General features: G+C 43.8%; 1 long non-coding RNA gene and 1 other non-coding gene across 2 annotated transcripts; both read right to left on the minus strand.

Moving 5' to 3' along the window:
* Positions 1-11,604: 11,604 nt before the first annotated feature.
* Positions 11,605-16,856, minus strand: LOC144579403 (uncharacterized). The gene is made up of 3 exons (XR_013526841.1): positions 16,689-16,856; positions 15,532-15,644; positions 11,605-15,188 (listed from the first exon to the last, which is right to left on the minus strand). It is a non-coding gene; the product is annotated as an uncharacterized LOC144579403 (long non-coding RNA).
* Positions 16,857-18,525: 1,669 nt separating this feature from the next.
* On the minus strand, positions 18,526-18,666 carry LOC118147920 (U4 spliceosomal RNA). Its single transcript, XR_004734622.1, has one exon. It is a non-coding gene; the product is annotated as a U4 spliceosomal RNA (small nuclear RNA).
* Between the last annotated feature and the right edge of the window lie 461 nt (positions 18,667-19,127).

Consider the following 19,127-nt stretch of genomic DNA (forward strand, 5'->3'; position numbering starts at 1 on the left):
AACATTAGTGCCAGCATCCGATGATTTTCTTGGTGACTCTCTAGTGGGGATAAGCTCTCTGGGTTTATCGACTTGGCTCTAGTTCTTCTTCTGCAACATCAGCAATAACAACAAAAATAAACTTAAAAAACTGTTTATTAAGCACCTACCATGTGGTATATCTGTTACAGCCATTGTAATTTTTAGTCCTCACGAAAAAAAAAAAAAAGATTTTACAAATTAAAAAGTCTCCATGTCACTGCATTTTAGAACATGAGGACAGTAATAATGCCTACACCTCATTGGCATTTTACAAGGATTGACTAAGACACAGAGAGGTTGCAGAACGTCAAATTCACAGAAATGGGAAGAGAGAGCTGGGATTAAAACCCCATTCTGTCTGACTCAAACCCGTGTGCCTACTAAGCCGCACTGCCACAACAATAAGGCTGTGGGGCACACGAAATAATGTGCCACTCAACTGGGACCAGTATAGCTTCATGGCCTCACAGTTCTCCAGGGTCTTTGACATACAGGGCAGTGGAGAGAGCACTGGGGTCATCTGATGAGGTCTCCATCCCTCTACCGACTGGTCTGTGTGAAAGCTGGGGAACACGCTGAAAGTGGCAGCCAGTTCTCAGTTCTTCTTGGTCTCTAGTCTCCCTGGGCCCTCTTGGGTCTCCCCCATGCAACATAATCTTCCAGTCAGCCAGGAATACATGGAGGATTTATCTCTGCTCTTTTGTGGCACTCTCTTATTTCCAGGATCTCCGCATCAGATTTCCTGCTGGTCCACAGCTCACCCCAACGAAGAACACAATCTTGGACTGGCAAAGTCACAGGATTTCCTCATTCTTTCCAAGTTGAGTCTTTCACATTTAGCCAGCAAAGCCACAGGTTTACACACACACACACACACACACACACACACACACACACCCCCCGAAGTGAGTTCAACTCTCCTGGCAACAAATTGCTAATTTTCATGGCCAGCCCTGCGTTCTGCAGTTTAAAGCTGCAGTTCTGGCCAGCTGGGCTGGTAGGAGAAGATGGAGCAGCTCCAAGCAAGAAGGCCAAAGACTCCTGCTATTCTTGCCCGAAGTTCCAGTAGTTTTTCAGGAATGAAAGCTTCACAGTCTGTTGTCTGCCTTTAGTCAATTTACAGTGCTTTGAAATAGTTATTTTATTCCAATTTTCTGCTTGATTTGTGAAGAGGAATCACTGACCTCTCAAGCTGCAGTAACTGGAAGTTCCTTCCACCATCTTCTCAGGAGACCCCGGCCTGGAGGCTCAGCAGCTGTGGGAAGTTCTCTACTTACAGGTCCTGTCCACTGGCCCAGACAAGCCCCAGAACTACTCCAAGGAGCTGATGTCTATGCCTCTCACAACTGGCTCTCAGAAACCCCACTCTCCACACCTCCCAGCTCTTCCCTGGGATAGACAAAATGGAGTCAGAATTTTTCAACAAATAGGATCTATTTCTGTTACACGTATCTCATCTAATATCAGGAAACTCACAAGGCTGCCTGCTGAACCTTCAGTGCTGACTCTCTCTCTGTGTTTTTCGCTGCACTTAATGAACCATAACTGCCCCCAAATACTTTCGCTCTCAGACTATCGGAGCCAACATTCCAAAGTGAGTATCAATTCACCATTGCATTTATATGAAAGAACAAGAAAATGCTTTGTTTTCATGGTTTTTTTCCTACTCAAGCCTTGTTCCTTGTAGCTGACAGCTTAGCCTTGGACCATTTTAGAAAAAGGATCAGAATGGTTTAGCCTTTTGCTCCTTTTTATTTTTACTACACTATCCCTAGGTTATTACACTCCTTTTATAACTCTCAGAAAGTAAAGCAACAGTCCTTCACGGCAATGGATGTGAAAGGCATCTAGTGAGGTGGTAACATCATTGCAAGCTGCTCACAAATCTAAATGCAATCCAAGCATCATTGGTAGTCTGAATAAATAAAATAGGTAAAACACTTTTCAACTGCATGTACATTTTCATTGTAAAGTGCTGGCAAGTTTACAGTAGCTAGTATTATATTATTGTACATTTCTCTAACATTGAATATCAAATCAATAGCTGCTATATCATGCTGGAAATGCGGAGAAAGATCAATGAAATTTATCAATGTAAGAAAGTGTTCCTCATTCTCAGGCCTGGTGCAGTGGCTCATGCCTGTAATCACAGCACTTTGGGAGGCTGAGGCAGGTGGATCGCCTTAGGTCAGGAGTTCAAGACCAGCCTGGCCAACAAGGTGAAACCCCATTTCCACTAAAAATAAAAAATTAGCTGGGCATGGTGGCCCACACCTGAAGTTCCAGCTACTCGGGAGGCTGAGGCAGGAGAATCGCTTGAATGCGGGAGGTGGAGGTTGCAGTGAGCCAAGATCATGCCATTGCACTCCAGCCTGGGTGACAAAGCGAGGCTCTGTCTCAAAAAAAAGAAAAAAAGTAAGTGTTCCTCATTCTCAAAAAGATTAGGAATCACTGCTCTGGAGAAACTGGACCTCTAGTCAAACAGCATCCCTTCCCTTCTTTGGCCTAGGGTAGAAGTAATATTAAGGACTGTGTCCATAACCTCCCCCACCCCAGCACCACCTCTGGCTCATGCCCAGTGTTGAGAATGGTACCCTTGTAGAATAGGGTAGACACTGATCTGGGAGTCTGAAGAGCCAGCTTCCACTGTGGTATGCCATTATTTGCTGGAAAATCTTGGGTCTTTTGTTTCACTGTCTTGGACCTCCATTTATAAAACAATATCACTAAATGGTGTCAAAGACCCTTGCTGGCTCAGCCATTATTTGACTCAACAAATTGTAATTCAAGCCATCTTGCACACATCTTCCTCCTCATAAACCCCAGAATGGCCACACATCTTTTACAGATAATTGTATTTTCCAGCTAAGTGTCAACAGTCTCTCTGCTTGGCTACTAGCCATAAAATAAAGTTCAGGGTATAAGTGGCCAACAGCATCAGGACTCAGATGGAGGAACACACCTGTGTCAATAACCACCACCATTTACCGAGCACTTGCTAGGTGCAAGGCACACTGATAAGTGCTTTTTGTGTATTAAGTCATTTCATCCCCTTAACACCCCCTGAGGCATCCTGTTAATTACCCCTCTCTCCAGGTGAGAAGACCCAAACCCTTCCCCAGCCTGCATCTGCATCATCTTCATATCCTCTAGATGATCTTCCCCTTACGGAGAAATGAAGTATGTATTTGTTCTTAGAATAGAATTTATAAATGTATAAGCCATCACCATGTAGGTTCCTTTCATGAAACACAGCAAGATTCAAGGAAGAAAATAAAAGGTTCATTTAACTATTACCATTGAACATTTCCTTCTCTGAAGCAAATGTCAAATGTCTATGTAATTATCCTTAACTCTCACTGGCAGCAGGAAAGAATTTGGCAATTCAAAGTTTGCCACTCCTTTGAGTTAATCTTAAAAGAACACATAAAGCAGCGAGAAAGGACTAAACTGGACTGAGTTCCTAGCTGCTGAAAGCCTTCAGTGATGAAAGAGATCACAACTTCTGCCACTGAGTCAATCGGCCCCATCCCTAATCCCTTTGATAACTTCTTCAACCAGAACCCAACCCAAAGAAGACAGGGCTCATCCATTAGAACATACCGAATTAGAACAAAAATAAGCAAACAACAATTACACACAGGCTTGGGAATGTTGCTATGAAGTCATCCTCAATAGATAATGCTTGTATTATATATGTATAAGAATAGATTTGGAAAGTAACATGACAAAACTAAGCAAGAACCACTGTGAATCTGATTAATAATTTTTAGAAAAAGAGGTAAGGGTGAATTCAGGAAACAGCTGCAGTTAACCAGCTTAGGTCAAACCAAGATGGATGCATAGAGAGTGTGGGCTGCAACGCAGGTGTGAGAGCAGCTGATGACCCAGTAACCAGAAATAGGCTAGAAACCACAGCGAGAGTTAGAAGGAGCTGGGTATGCGTGTCACGTGGATAGGAAGGACTAAGCCAAGGGGCTTCAGGTCTGTCTCTGCTGGCTGCCTCCTGTATTGCTTCAGCCTAAAAGAGCTGTTCATAGCTTCTGACACTAACAATAGCTAATATCCTATTTGTGAGTTCTTACTATGGGGTTGGCTGCATGCCAAGAACTTTGCACACATTATCGTGGTTTCATTCTCCCTGAGTCCTAGGAGGAAAGCACTATTCATCCCCTTTTAGTCCTTAGATCAGAAAACTGAGGACTAAGTACCTTGTCCAAAGGCATGTACTGTACTTAGGAAATGTGGAAGCTACCGGTCAAACTCAGAAACCTTCACTCTGGAGCCTTGTGCCTAATGGCTTCCTGATTTCCTAACCACTGTGCGGGTTTTCCTTGAAATGGAAAGGAAAAATGTGATACAGGTGGTAAAAGATCAAAGCCCAGTTTTGTCAAATTCGCAAGTACTTTGGGGAAGCAACAGGGATGACATTGTCAGTGGGGACAGTGGCACCCACCCCCCCATTCCAGAAGTGACTACATGAGCACCCAGGGGCTCACCCACAGAGACCTGGGGTGGGAGTAGGGGTAGGGTGTCAGAACGCACCTGAACTCTAAGGAAAATCCTGCTTAGGTAGGAGAAGGTGCTGTTGCCATGGCTACCACAAATTCTTGGCCCAATCCTAGGGCAGTAGCTTGACTCCTAATTCAGAGAGGCCTGGTTTTCAGGGGGGAAATAATGAAATAAAACAAAAAAGAATCAGAGCCTCTCTCAGCCGCAGCAGCCCTCCACAAAGGGGCAGTGTCTCTGCCCAGCTCGCAATCTAAACAGATTAACCACAAATGCCGGGAAGCCACTGAAAGGCGCCTTGCAGAAGATGAAGCGCCCTTTCATACCTGACAGTATCCCAGATGGCGCTTAGCATGGCTTCACTAAGGAAGCTGCCAGAATAAATACACACACCGTTCCGACCGGATCTAGTTCCACTCGTGGGTCTCCTGCAGCAGCCTGCAGTTGGCCCCTTACAATGCTGGCTTTTTCCCAGCCAGTCAACCCTCCTTTTTGCAACCAAGCTAAGCGAGGCGCTGGGTGCCTTCCCACTCAGCTGCCCGCAGCTCTGCCTGCAGCTCAGCTAGCCCTAAAAGCCCCTGTTTAAACAGAGCTGGGCTGTAACTCCTCTGCAATGATGGCTTGCTCCTCAGGCCCAGCATGAGGAGTCCTGACGCCACCACCTTGTCCTCTGAGTGGTGCCTGCTTTGCTGACCCCAGCACACTGCCAGGGATACATGGGCTGCCTACACGCCTGGAAAAGCACCCCAGAGTCCAGGACCACGGAACTGACTGCAGGAGCTTACCCTCCCCGTCGGGTTGACCCACCACGGCCACCATACTATTCCGGAGCCCACCATGCTCACCAGCTAGGAACTGTGCAAACTGGGTCCTGCGTCTCCATTTTATACCCCTTCCCTGACATGCCAGCAAAAATATTCAATGCCTAGAATGAAAAAAAAAAATCTACCCAAATCTTAAATCTTCCTGTACCTCAGAAGGAGTTAAAAATAGTGGAGCCAACTAATTAGAGCCTAGTGACAATGGGTTCCATAATCCTTTGTTTTTACATTTATATCTTAGCTCAGGCAGAAATTATTGAAACATTAAACACAATTCTAAATATGAGAAAGAAAATATGTATCCCATTGTTGGACCCTAATGAGGTAAACTAATTTCACTTGTCTGCATGCAACTGCTATTGCGTTTTCGTGTTTCTGGAGAACTTTTGCTGTTACATCGCACCTGAAATTGAATCTCATGAGGAGAGTAAACCAGGCTTTATTATCCCGGTTCCACAGGTGAGGCCGCAGAGGCCTAAGACATCCAGATGAACTCCTCAAAGGCAGTGGCTCAGCTGTTCTCTCAAGACAGGACCACAGCACTATTTTAGTGAGTCTTTGTCCATGGCTCAATCCAACTTCTCCAGAATAGCACAGGTTCCTGCCATGCCCGTGTCCTGGGTTGACCCGAGGCCTTAGTGGATTGAGGAGATAGGTTTTCCTTTCATAAGCAGTATCAGTGATTGCCTTGAGGAAGGGGAACTGTGCGACCGGAGTCAGGGGTGAGTTTTTTTTTTTTTACTGTATACCCTTTTATGCCTTTAAATTAGGGACCATATACATGAATCGATTATTCAGAAAATAATTAGCTCTTCATTTTAAAGGCGTTCCCTTTACAAGTCAATTTTATCCTACTTCCAAACTAATGGAATTGAAGCATGTTGTAATTACTAAGATCCTTAAGCCCATAATATGGGCTATGAGCCCGTATCATAGATGGACTCACAACCAAGCTCAAAGGAAATAGACTGAGATGGAAAACACTGCACACAGGTTCCCCAACTACACTCAAAAGGTGCGCAGTTCCATGGAAATAAAACAGCCAGCTTTTAATTATCTGTGTTAGGAAATAAAAAGTCATGGGGGTAGGTAAGCTACAATGTAAGTAAACATTAAAGGTTATATTTATATACAGCTTGGGAATGTGTTTGTACAATGAGCTTTGGAATATAGATCTGTTTTCTTCCATGGACTTACAGCACTAAAAACTAAATAAACCCAAAGGACTAAAATATTGGGAAGCTGTCTGTAATTTCCCTCTGTGTCTCTTAGGATGCTTTTGGCTACTGAAAACAGAAATCCTAACTGATGCTGACTTAAACAACGAGGAAATTAACTGTCTCACTAAACGGATCGGGATCTCAGGGTTTGTTGATCCACCAGCTTAGCAATGTCAGCAGGTCCCAGTTCCTTCCATCCCTTTCCTCTGCAGTCCTCAGTGCTGGCTTCATTCTCAGGCTTGTAGTAACATGACAGAAGAATTCCAGGCATCACCTCCTGATCTAACAAGGTCAAGGAGAAAAAGGAAACACCTTTTCTTAAAAACAGAAACCTCTCTCGGAATCTTCCCACCCTCACTTTACCCCCAGATATCCCTGCATGCCTGGTTTCAGCACATGTCCTTCCACAACCAAACACGGGCAAGGGAACAGGATAATTGCAATAGGCTTAGACTAATCAAAGGGAGAAGAATGGATGTTGGTCAGTCAAACACCACATCCTCTGTGCATGTCCTCATTCCCTGCTTCCCTGCAGTCACTCCGTGAGGGCATCACAGGCAGTAGACTGAGATTTTTGACTAATGCTGAACCTCATTTTACATGTAGATGCCCCCCTCCCACTGCCTTCTTTTTGGTCCTGCTAAGGAATGGTGATAAATTATCCATTTTAGTTTGAAGTTCCTGCTACCTGAGTGCTGTAAGTAATGCAAATAAGAATAAACAAAGATAATGTTCACATCATTAAAAGACAACTTAGTCTGAATCAAGGATGAGTTCGGTAAGCCATTAAAAGCAAGATTTGCCATGAGGGAACAATAATAAGCAGCAGCCCCGTAGTCAAGGTGAATGTGTCTATCAGGATGGGTATCTTGTGCATTATTGTCATTTCCAGAAATCTACCTGAGCCAAGAGTATGTTTCAAGGCTAATGATCAGATGAGGGGGTGTCGTGAACAGGTGTCATTGATTCAAAGGTTCCTGTGCAGAGTAGGATGGGTAGGTCTCGTCCTTGCCTACTGCCCCTGCCCCAGAGGCTCAGAAGTGGACACTCGGGGAGTGTGCTTATTAAAGGCATACAGTCCCACAGGAGAAAGAATGGATGGATGTCACTAACTTGCCGAGGTAATAACCACCTCAGCTGCACAAAGCCCCAGTTGGAGGTTAAGAAGAGAATCGCCTACAAGCAATTTACACAGATCAGCTAAGAAATAAAGCAGTGTGTCAGATGGACCACTGAAAAGCAGCATGGGAATCTGCTGTTCCCTTTTTTTACTAGAAAGAAACAGAAGGTACAGCCACTGGCCACATTTATTTTTGGAGCAGAGAGAAGAGAAATAGAAAAAGATGTAGACATATGGATTGATCTGATTCAACTCTTGAGAAATATCCATCTCAGCATGTCAGGGTTAAGAAGGGCCATGCACTTGTGACCTGCACCATCAGAACTGCACAGTTGGTCTTGCTTTTTAATAGTAGAAAGAGCAAAAATGCCAGGATGGGATCATTCTGGAATCAAAAATTGAAGAAAAAAAATCCCTGATCCCTCTTATATCATATACAGCCACACTGTGTTCTCGAGAGCAGTGCTTCTCAGGCTTTGGCATCATCAGAGTCACCTGGGAGCTCATACAAAGGCTGAGTCTGACTTGGGAGGTCTGGGATAAGGCCCCAGGGTCTGCATTTCTAACGAGCTCCCAGATGATGCTGATGCTGCCATCTGGGATGTAGATTTTGAGTGGCCAGGTTCTAGACTACCTACGGTACAGCCTAAGTTCTATTGAATTCCCATTGCTGGGATTTTAAGATGTGCAGATTTTCAGACAAGAAAAAGCCTTTAAAAGTCAGCTAACACAGTGGTTGTCAAAGTGTGGTCAGGGAACCTGGGAGGTTCCTAAGATTCTTGAAAGGGTTCATGAGATCAAAACTATTTTTATAGTAAACTAAGATGGTAATTTCTCTGTTTCACTCTCATTCTTTCACAAGTGCCAAACAGAGTTTTCCAGGGAGGTTTTGATGTGTGAGATCATGAAGACTAAATAGAGAAGCAAATCTAAGAATCCAGCTGTTTTCCAATAAACAAGAGAATAATTTGTAAAAATATTTTTAAAGTCAGTTAACAGAAATTAACATCCAAACCATATTAAAAGATGACTCCTACAACCCAACAACAACAAAAAAGCCCAATTTTCAAATGGGTAAAGGACTTGAATAGACATTTCTCCAAAGAAGATATACAGATAGCCAATAAACATGCAAAAAGATGTTCAAACCTCACTAATTATTAGAGATACATACATCAAAACCATAATGAGATACCACTTCACACCCACTTGGATGGCTATTTTAAAAAAAAAAACAAGTATTGGTGAGAATGAGGAAAAATTGGAACCTTTTGCACTACTGATAGGAAGGTAAAATGATACAGCCATTATAAAAAAAGTATGGCAGTTCCTCAAAAAGATTAAACATTGACCCATCATATGGTTGTGTATATATGCAGCAATTCCACTTCTGCATATACACACAAAAGAACTGAAAGCAGGTACCAGAATAGATATTTGTACACCACCGTTCCTGGCAGCATTATTTCATGGTAGCCAGAAGGTAGAAACAACCCAAATGTTCACTGAAGGATGAACAGATATACAAAATGTGGTATACACATACAGTGGAATAGTATTCAGCCTTAAGGGAAATTCTGACATGTTTTACGACATGAGTGAACCTTGAAAACATTATGCTAAGTGAAATGAGCCAGACACAAAGGACAAATATTGTGTGATTCTACTTCTATGAGTGATATGGTTTGGATCTGTGTCCCCACCAAATCACCTGTTGAATTGTAATCCCCAGTGTTGGAGGTGGGACCTGGTGGGAGGTGACTGGATCATAGGGGTGGTTTTCTCATGGGCGGTTTAGCTCCATCCTCTTGGTGCCGTTCTTGCGGTAGTGAGTTCTTACAAGATCTGGTTATTTAACAGTGTGTGGCAGCTCCCCCGTCAATCTCTCTTCTTCCTGCTCTGGCCGTGTGAAGTGCCTACTCCCATTTCCCCTTCCACCATGATTTACATTTCCTGAGGCCTTCCTAGAAGCCAAGAAGTGCTGCCATGCCTCCTGTACAGCCCACAGAACCATGAGCCAATTAAACCTTTTTTCTTTTTGTAAATTACCCAGTCTCAGGTATTTTTTTACAGCAGTGAGAAAACAGACTAATACACATAATCAGATTCATACAGACAGAAAATAGAAGGGTGGTTGCCAGGAGCTGGGGAGAAAGGAGAGTGAGGGGTTATTGTTTGATGGGTATGACGTTTCAGTCTGGGAAGATAAGCAAGTTCTGAAGATGGATGATAGTGATGGTAGCACAACAGCATGAATCGAATTAATGCCACTGAACTGTACACCTAAAAGTGGTTTAAATGGTAAATTTTATTTATTTATTTATTTATTTATTTATTTGAGATTAATTAAGTCTCACTCTGTCACCCAGGCAGGCTGGAGTGTAGTGGTGCAATCTCGGCTCACTGCAACCTCTGCCTCCCAGGTTCAAGTGAACCTTCTCCTGCTTCAGCCTCCCAAGTAGCTGAGAGTATAGGCACATGCCACCATGCCTGGCTAATTTTTGTGTTTTTAGTAGAGACGGGTTTTCACCATCTTGGCCAAGCTAGTCTTGAACTTCTGACCTCAGGTGATCTGCTCACCTCAGTCTCCCAAAGTGCTGGGATTACAGGCGTGAGCCTGTAACATAATTTTATATTATGCATATTTTACCACAATAAAAAAAAGCTAACTTAACTCTCTGGTAATATATGAAGTGGGGAGACAAAGGAACTATTGTGAACTGCTAAGCAGAGAAGCACAGCTGGCTGGTGATGGAGACCAGACAGAACCCCTGGGACCTAACTTCCAATTCTATGTTTTCTGGCTTCAGAACTCTGACCCTGGGCTGCCCTGTGATGATGTGCAGATGCAAAATGGTGTAGTGAAGAGATGGGAGGACCAGCTATCAGGAAACCAGGATTCTAACCATAATTCTGTAATTTCTGGTCGTGACACCAGAGAGGAGTCCCTGACTTTCCTGGGACTAGTCCTCTGGTCAGTAAAATTCAGAGACTGACAACATTCTCATCAGTGAAATAGAATGTCTCCCAAAATACTCTACTTGGAATACTGATATCAAAAGATATCTGTGGGGAAAAAATATGGCTTTGTAGTCAAATATTTGGGACATGCTGCAAACTTAATCCCTCTTTTGGATATTCACAAAACACATTAGCATGTTAAAGGATCTGGAAAGTTCTGTGGTAAAGAAATCTGTTCGTTTCTCTTTACCCATGATCTTATGTTGGGCTCCCAAAGCAGGCACTAAGCCAAGGATTTGAGTACAAGTAGTTGATTTGGGAAGTGCAGGGAAAATGGTAAGGAAATCAGGAAGGAAAATCAGTCTGAAAGGGAACATAATCAAGTTAGCTGCCCTTGGGACAACCAACTCACAGTCCCACTCGGGAAATGCTAGAAGCCAGAGTAGAACACAGTTCAGTAATCACACCTAAGAGCTGGGGGAGCTTGGGTGTTTATACACCACCTCCTGCCAGTCATAGGCTGAGGACGGCTTGTGGTGAGTGGCAAGCTCCTGGCACTCTTACCCCATTATTTAAGGACAGAACAGCCCTCTGTGGCTTCAGAAAGGGCCCTAGATGAAAAGATTCAGACTTGAACTGCTGGACATCAGCCTTTTGCACCAAAGCAGTAAGACTAGAGGGATACAGCAGGGCGCAGGCAACATCTGCTACAGCAGCCTTTCCCAAACTGATGTGACTGTGGAACACTTCCTCCCTTATTTCTCAACACCTAAGAACACCCTACAGAACTTAGGAAATGAGACACTCTGTAAGATCCCTCTGGCTCTAATGTTCTAATGAACTCTGATTTTAAGTTCCTTAAAAAAACTTACGATCCCAGTTCCAAGCTTAACGACCATTCTATTTCTCAGCCTTGACCCCACCCAGCATGTGCTGGGCAAGGCTGGCCTCCTGCCAGAGCTGACTACGAGACAGGCTGTCCAGGCACGGCAGGTGGAACAGATCAGGTGCCTGCCCTCTTCTCCCGCCCCTCTTGTGCCTCAGATCCATGGGTGTGTCTCAAGCTTTTCTGAGAATGTGCCATCTGTGAGAAGTGGCAATCTCTTCTTCAAATGCACACATTCCTTGGCTATTATTAAAAAGTCAAAAAATAACAGATGTCGATGAGGCTGTTGGTGGAAATGTAAATTAGTTCAGCCAGTAAATTAGATTGCAGTGGTACAATCTCAGCTCACTGCAACCTCTGTCTCCCAGGTTCAAGTGATTCTCCTGCTTTAGCCTCCCAAGTAGCTAGGATTACAGGTGCACGCCACTACACCCAGATAATTTATGTATTTTTAGTAGAGACAGAGTTTCACTATGTTGGCCATACTAGTGTTGAATTCCTGAACTCAGGTGATCTGCCCTTCTTAGCCTCCGTGTGTGGAAAGCAGTTTGGAGATTTCTCAAAGAACTGAAAATAGAACAGCCATTTGACCCAGCAATCCCATTACTGGGTACATATCCAAAGGAAAATAAATCACTCTTCCAAAAAAAAACTGACATGTACTCGCATATTTATCACAGCACCATTCACATTCGCAAAGACATGGAGTCAACCTAGGTGCCCATCAGCAGTGGATTAGATAAAGAAAATGTGGTACATGCACAGCATGGAATACTATACAGCCATAAAAAAGAACTATATCATGTCCTTTGCAGCAACATGGATGTAGCTAGAGGCCATTATCCCAAGCAAATTAGCACAGAAACAGAAAACCGAAATGTGTGTATTCTCACTCATAAATGGGAGCTAAAGGATTGGTACACACCGACATAAAGACAGGAACAATGGACACCAAGGACTACAAGAAGGAGGAGAGAGGGAGCAGGCAGGGCCTGAAAAACTATCTATTGAGTGCTATGCTCACTACCTGGGTGATGGATTCAGTCACACTCCAAACCTCAGCATCACACAATAAACCCATGGAACAAACCTGCTTATGTACTCCCAAATCTAAAATGAAAGTTGAAATCACACACACACACACACACAGACACTCACACACACACATTTCTTTTAAAAGGAGAGCTCTTGTCTAGGTTCTAAAGTTTACATATTAAATGTTTTTTCTCCAACAGCAAACTGATCTCCTGTGTTCAAAGAGAACTCTTGCCTGAGTCTGGGGAAATTTTGAGGCCAGAGATCAATCATTAAGGTCTAATATTATACCTGTTTGTAATGAAGGAAAAGAAAGAAGGACAAATCCTTAACCAAGAAACATTTCTAATTTCTCCAGACAAATGGGCTGTCCTTAAAGAAGTCACATGCTGACGAACAGTGAGCCCCATCCAGCCCCACTGTCAGGTTCTCTCTCAGAGCCAGGCAGTTTGAAGGCTTCCTTCAGGCAGAAAAAAATTACACTGGCCTTGGTTCAAGCCTCCTCACTTTCCTTAGCTGACAAGTCTTAAAAAGAAATCAAGAACCAGAAAGAATTAGAGGTTTGCCTATTTTTCCTCACAGTCAGAGGCGGTGCTGCTTCTAAAATTCATCTTGAAGTTCCATTTTCAATCTCTTTCTCCCGGCACAAACACATCAATAATCGTCCCATTATACACACACCTGAACTATATTTACAAAATGCAAGTATAAATTATCCTGCAAATTGTATTAACACTGTGAATAAATTTAAGGACGTCCGTGTGAGACAGAAAACCAGACTATTTCTAAACAACAAATACAAATGTAAAATCTATCCAACTCAGTTCAGTCAAGAGTCTGGCTCTGTGCTGAATGCTAAGAGACAACAGGCTAGACTCTCTTTTTTTTTTTTTTTGAGACCAAGTGTTCACTGCCACCTCCACTTCCCAGGTTCAAGCAATTCTCCTGTCTCCCGGGTAGCTGGGAATACAGGCACCCACCACCACTCCCGGCTAATTTTTTCTATTTTTAGTAGAGACAGGGTTTCACCTTATTAGTCTGACTGGTCTCGAACCCCTGACCTCAGGTGATCCACCTGCCTCAGCTTCCCAAAGTGTTGGGATTACAGGCGTGAGCCACCTTGCCTGGCTGGCTGGATTCTATTGAACTGCTGTTTTTGTAGGCACAAAAAGGTCAGATATTGGCAATTTAATATGGGTCAGTCTTATACGAAAATGAGTCGCACAAACCCTGGGTTCAAAGAGTTTACAGTTCAGGAGGAAAAACTAACATGTGAAACAACTAAGAAACAAGGACTTAAAAACGTGCAAACAGTGTGCTAAGGAGCTGAGGGCGTAACCAGGGCAGGTGGCTTAAGGAAGAGTTTTGGCCTTTTATGTTAAGAAAACAATCAAATATGACACAAGTGTTTTAAAAAGAAAAAGTCTCCCACAGTCCTTCCTCCAGAGGTAATTCACATTATCAGTAGTTAAGTGTATTTTAGATTTTTTCTTTGTACTTTTATTTCTGCTTTTTGTAAAGAAAAGATGGAGCCAGGCATGGTGGTTCACGCCTGTAATCCCAGCACTTTGGGAGACTGAGGCAGGCAGATTGCTTGAGCCCAGGAGCTCCAGACCAGCCTGGGCAACATGGCGAAATCCCATGTCTACAAAAATACAAAAATTAGAGTGTGGTGGTATGCACTTGCAGTCCCAGCTACTCGGAAAGGTGAGGTAGAAGAATCACCCAAGCCCCAGAGGTGGAGGCAAAAGAGAGAGAGAGAGAGGGAGGGGAAGGAAACTTCTTTATTTCCTCTACTTTCTTAATAAACATGTTTTCACTTTGCTCTATGGACTCGCCTCAAATTCTTCCTTGTGGGAGATCCAAGAACCCTGTCTTGGGCCTGGATTGGGACCCCTTTCTAGTAACAATCCTGCTGATGTCATAAATGTCCCTTCGCTGATGCACTTACATGAAGTCTGTTCCATGTCTTCAGAGGGCATTTACTCCCTGGGCCTCTCTAAGGTAGCAGCAGAACCAAAGTCCATATCGGATCATCATTTAATCACTTATCAAGCAATAGAGCAGAAAGTGCTTAAGGTGGACAACTGTAGTTTGGAAATCAAGGAGGCTGTGATGGGGACGGAAGTGGAGGTGGCAAAGGCTTCAGCAGTGGCGATAGAATTGATACGGACAGGTAGAGGCTTACTGAGGCTGCTTAGTCTTGCTTGGCAGCTCTGTTCTCTGAAATCTGAAGGTAGAGAAATTGTTGAAAGAGAAAAAAGTGATTCAGACCCAGAGGAGAATTGGAGAGACAAAGGATGTGAGAAGTGTAGCAGTCCTCAGACTGAAGAACCAGAGCCCTGGGGGGATGCAGAGGCTTTCCTAAGGACTCTGGCACAGATGATTCTGGAGAATTCAGTTCCTCATCCTCCATTTCCTCTCGTTATGATATGTCGCCTGAGGATATGTCTGCAGCTAAGGTCCTGGAGAGTTGCCTTTCCCCCTCCCCCTTCGCAAGTCCAACGTCCACTATTAGCTATTATTTTGTTTGTTGTTGTTGTTGACCATTTCCTCAGAGCATATATTTTCTGTTGTGGCACAATTTTGCTCAGAGGGGAGTCTCATAAGATGCCCTGGGGAAAGCAAGGAAAGGATATGAGCTATAAATGTCAAGAAACCAGGAGAGGTTTTCCAACATCCTGTGTGTGGTGAGAGATAGCCAGATCAGGGCTTTTATTACACTCTCTCTGATCAGTGTATCAGATGGGATTCCACCACGTGCCTGGCTGCATTCTGTAATCAATGGTAAGTTGTCAAAAATGATTTTTTAAATGAATTGCTTAGACTCCACTGTGCCTTGAGAAAAATGGCCCTGGATTCAGAAAATCTCATTTTTTTAGAGAGGCAATTTTAGTAGCTAAATATTTGAATGTGGTTAAATATTTATGGATTCACAATGTTAAATATTCACATTACCTCTGGTAGGCAGATGCTTCTTATCATCAGTCATAGACTCACAGATTCATGTGTCTCTCATTACCTGCTTCTTCAGTGATTCTTCCAAGTCATTTCCTGTGATCCAATTGCTCCTGCAACCAGAACATTTTGATCAACTTCTGTTAATTAAAAGGCGCAACTTCCAATGTGCCATCCCTAAACCAGAATTAGTATCGAGAACTATAATCCTTCCTGGAGTAGCTTGGTCAATCACCCACCCTGCTCCCTCCTTCCACCATGAGAACCAGTCATCTCCAGCTCCAGCTCAGCTCTGTTACTTGTTCCTTCTGACTTGCTTGTCTCAGTCCCTTTGTGCTGCTATAACAAAATGTAATACCCTAGACTAGGTGGCTTATAAATAACAGAAATTTACTGCTGCTCATAGTTCTGGAGGCTGAGAAGTCCAAGATCAAGACACCAGCAGATTCAGTGTCTGGTGAGGGCCCATTTCCTGGTTCATAGATGGCACCTTCTCACTGTGTCCCCATGTGGTAGAAGGGACAAGCTAACTCTCTAAATCTCTTTTATAAAGGCACGTATCCAATTTATGATTAATCAACCTAATAACCTGTAAAAGTCCCCATCTCTTAATACCATCACCTCAGAGGTGAGGATTTTAACATATGAATTTGGAGGCAGCACAAACATTCAGAGCATAGCATTCTAACTCTTCTGTCCATCTGCAAAAGGAAAAGTCAGGCTGCCTCTGTGGGTCTGCAGGAACTACAGAAAATGATTAGGGCCAATCTGGAGGGATGTCTTCTCATAAATCTCACAGGTTGGGCCAAAAGCACTAAGACTGAGCTTGTTCATCCACTTCCTTCCCTTATTTGATCACATATGACTCAGGCAAGCCCACTCCACACTCATTTATCCTTCTCACTACTCATTACCTCCATCATGACCTTAACGTTGACTCCCAGAGAGAAATCAGTAAGAGATGTAAATAGGGTCGGTGCAATGTACAGCACTGCTGGTGCTAGTCCCTAAGGTCCCTGAAACTACCCTTCATCCTTCTCTTCAATTCATCAAACCTATGTCCTTCAAATTAATCCCTTTTTGAGTAAACAAGTTTCTGTGTATACATCCCAGACTGTAATCATGAACATATATGCAATGTATGAACTACTATTTACCATCACAATGGTAACTTGTCTAAAGGGTCTCAGTTCTGTTTTTCTGCAAAATAAGAAGACCCATCTGACATGTACGACACGCCACGAATGCACAGATAGATGAACTGTTCCTTCATCAGAGTCAACAGACATTCTCTGGGTGCCTGATGTAAGTCACTGACCTCACAGTCTTGCTATCCAAAGAAGGTATTCACCTCTAATTATGACAATTGTCATAAGAGAGGGTCAGAATACTTGCTGTGGTGGCTCAGGTGGGAACAATGATACCCCCATTGTGGGAGCAGGAGGCTTAGAATTGTTGAAGCATTTTAGCTGGGTCTGGAAGGTTAGGTAGGGTTTCAGCCAGCAAAGATTATGAGAAGGAACTTTTCAACCAGAAAGCCAGGAAAAGCGAAAACAGAGAAGCAGTAACATGCAGGGCAAGCCTGCAGACCACGGTACCCACACTGGCTGAAATGTTGGGTGTAGAGCATGAGCTATGGGAGAAAATACAGGGAGGGAAGATGCAGCCACATGATGTGGGGGGGAGACCTACCTTGTGCTAGGCCAAAAGAATGTTCTTTTAATTTGACAAACAATGGAAAGAACTCTCAAAATGTTTCTGAGTCAAGGAATGATGCGATCTGAGCTCTACTTTAAGAAGATTAATCCAGCAGCATTATGTGGGATGATTTAAAAGGCAGGGAGAATGGGGGCAGAGAAACTAGTAAGAAAGCCGATGCAATAATCTTAGGCAAGAGATAATGAGGGATTGAACTAGGACAGTGGAGATGGGAAGGGGGAAATTGATGGATGGGGGAGATACTGCAGAGGTAGAAAACTGACACGACTTGACAACTTTAAGTATGAAATCCTTCACAAACGTGTGCATCATTCTTATTTGGTGTTACTTAGAGTAGTCAAGATATGCAGACCATCTGTCACTGATGCTAATGAGGCAGTCAGATTTTATCCTCATTTGAAGCAGGCTGTCAGAAACCCAGAGACCCCAGGCTCACAGGACCGTATAGTAATGGAATATCACAGGGTCGGCCATTACCAGGGCCAGTCAGCTATTTAGTGCAATGCCCAAAACAACACCAGGCTCCTACACCCACATCACCTCCCCAGGTAGAACACCTTGGCAGGTACCTGAAAATACACTGCATTCATGTATTTTCCTAACGTCCAGTAGGACTGTGTTACACTTGGAGACAAAGCTGCTTTAGAGCGCCTCCCAACCTCACAAGCAGGCCCAGGGCTCAAGGTAGGGACAGAGAACAATATTTAGAGTCAGGGAATAGGACTACCTGTTTCTCACCTGCCCCTGCAGCACCCAGCACAGAGTCAGCATGTAGCATTACACAACAAATGGATGAAAGAATGATTCAATAATGAAATGAAGCTGGCCTTAGTGGCTCACTCCTGTAATCCCAGTGCTTTGGGAGGCCAAGGTGGGAGGATTGCCTGAGGCCAGGAATTCACGACCAGCCTGGGCAACAGAGTGAGACCCCCATTCTAAATTTTTTTTTTTTTTTTTAAGAGATGGGGGTCTCACTTTGTTGCCAGGCTGGAGTGCAGTGATGTGATCTCGGCTCACTGCAACCCCTGCCTCCCAAGTTTGTGAGATTCTCAAGCCTCAGCCTCCCGAGAGGGTGGAATTACAGGTGCCTGCCACCACACCCAGCCGATTTTTGTATTTTTTGGTAGAGATAGGGTTTCACCATGTTGTCCAGACTGGTCTCAAACTTCTGACATCATGTGATCCACCCGGGTTGGCCTCCCAAAGTGCTGGGATTATAGGCATGAGCCACCACACCCAGCCTACAGAACAAAAGTATTTTTATTTTAAATTCAGTCTCTGTAGAGACTGTCAAAAATTGCCAATGCCGACTATATTTAAAGTCGTCATGGCGGGGTATTGGGAAAAGTTTTCAATTAGCAATAATTGCACCTCAGATAAACCTCATTGGCTACGATACTGCCACTGCGCAAAGCTAAAACAAAAGTATTTTTAATTAATTGAGCATGGTAGTGTAGTCCTAGCTACAGGGTAGGCTGAGGCATGAGGATTGTTGAGCTCAGGGATTTGCGGTTACATTGAGCTATGATCACGACGCTGCACTTCCGCCTGGATGACAGAACGAGATGCTGTCTATAAAAATAATCATCATAGCGGTGGCTCACGCCTGTAATCCCAGCACTTTGGAAGGCCGAGGCGGGTGGATCACGAGGTCAAGAGATCACGACCACCCTGATCAACATGGTGAAACCCCGTCTCTACTAAAAATACAAAAAAAAAAAAAATTAGCTGGGCATGGTGGCGCGGGCCTGTAATCCCAGCTACTCGGTAGGCTGAGGCAGGAGAATTGCCTTAACCCAGGAGGCGGAGGTTGCGGTGAGCTGAGATCGCGTCATTGCACTCCAGCCTGGGTAACAAGAGCGAAACTCTGTCTCAAA

Source organism: Callithrix jacchus, chromosome 1 (assembly GCF_049354715.1).
Source record: "Callithrix jacchus isolate 240 chromosome 1, calJac240_pri, whole genome shotgun sequence".
Lineage (NCBI taxonomy): Eukaryota > Metazoa > Chordata > Mammalia > Primates > Cebidae > Callithrix > Callithrix jacchus.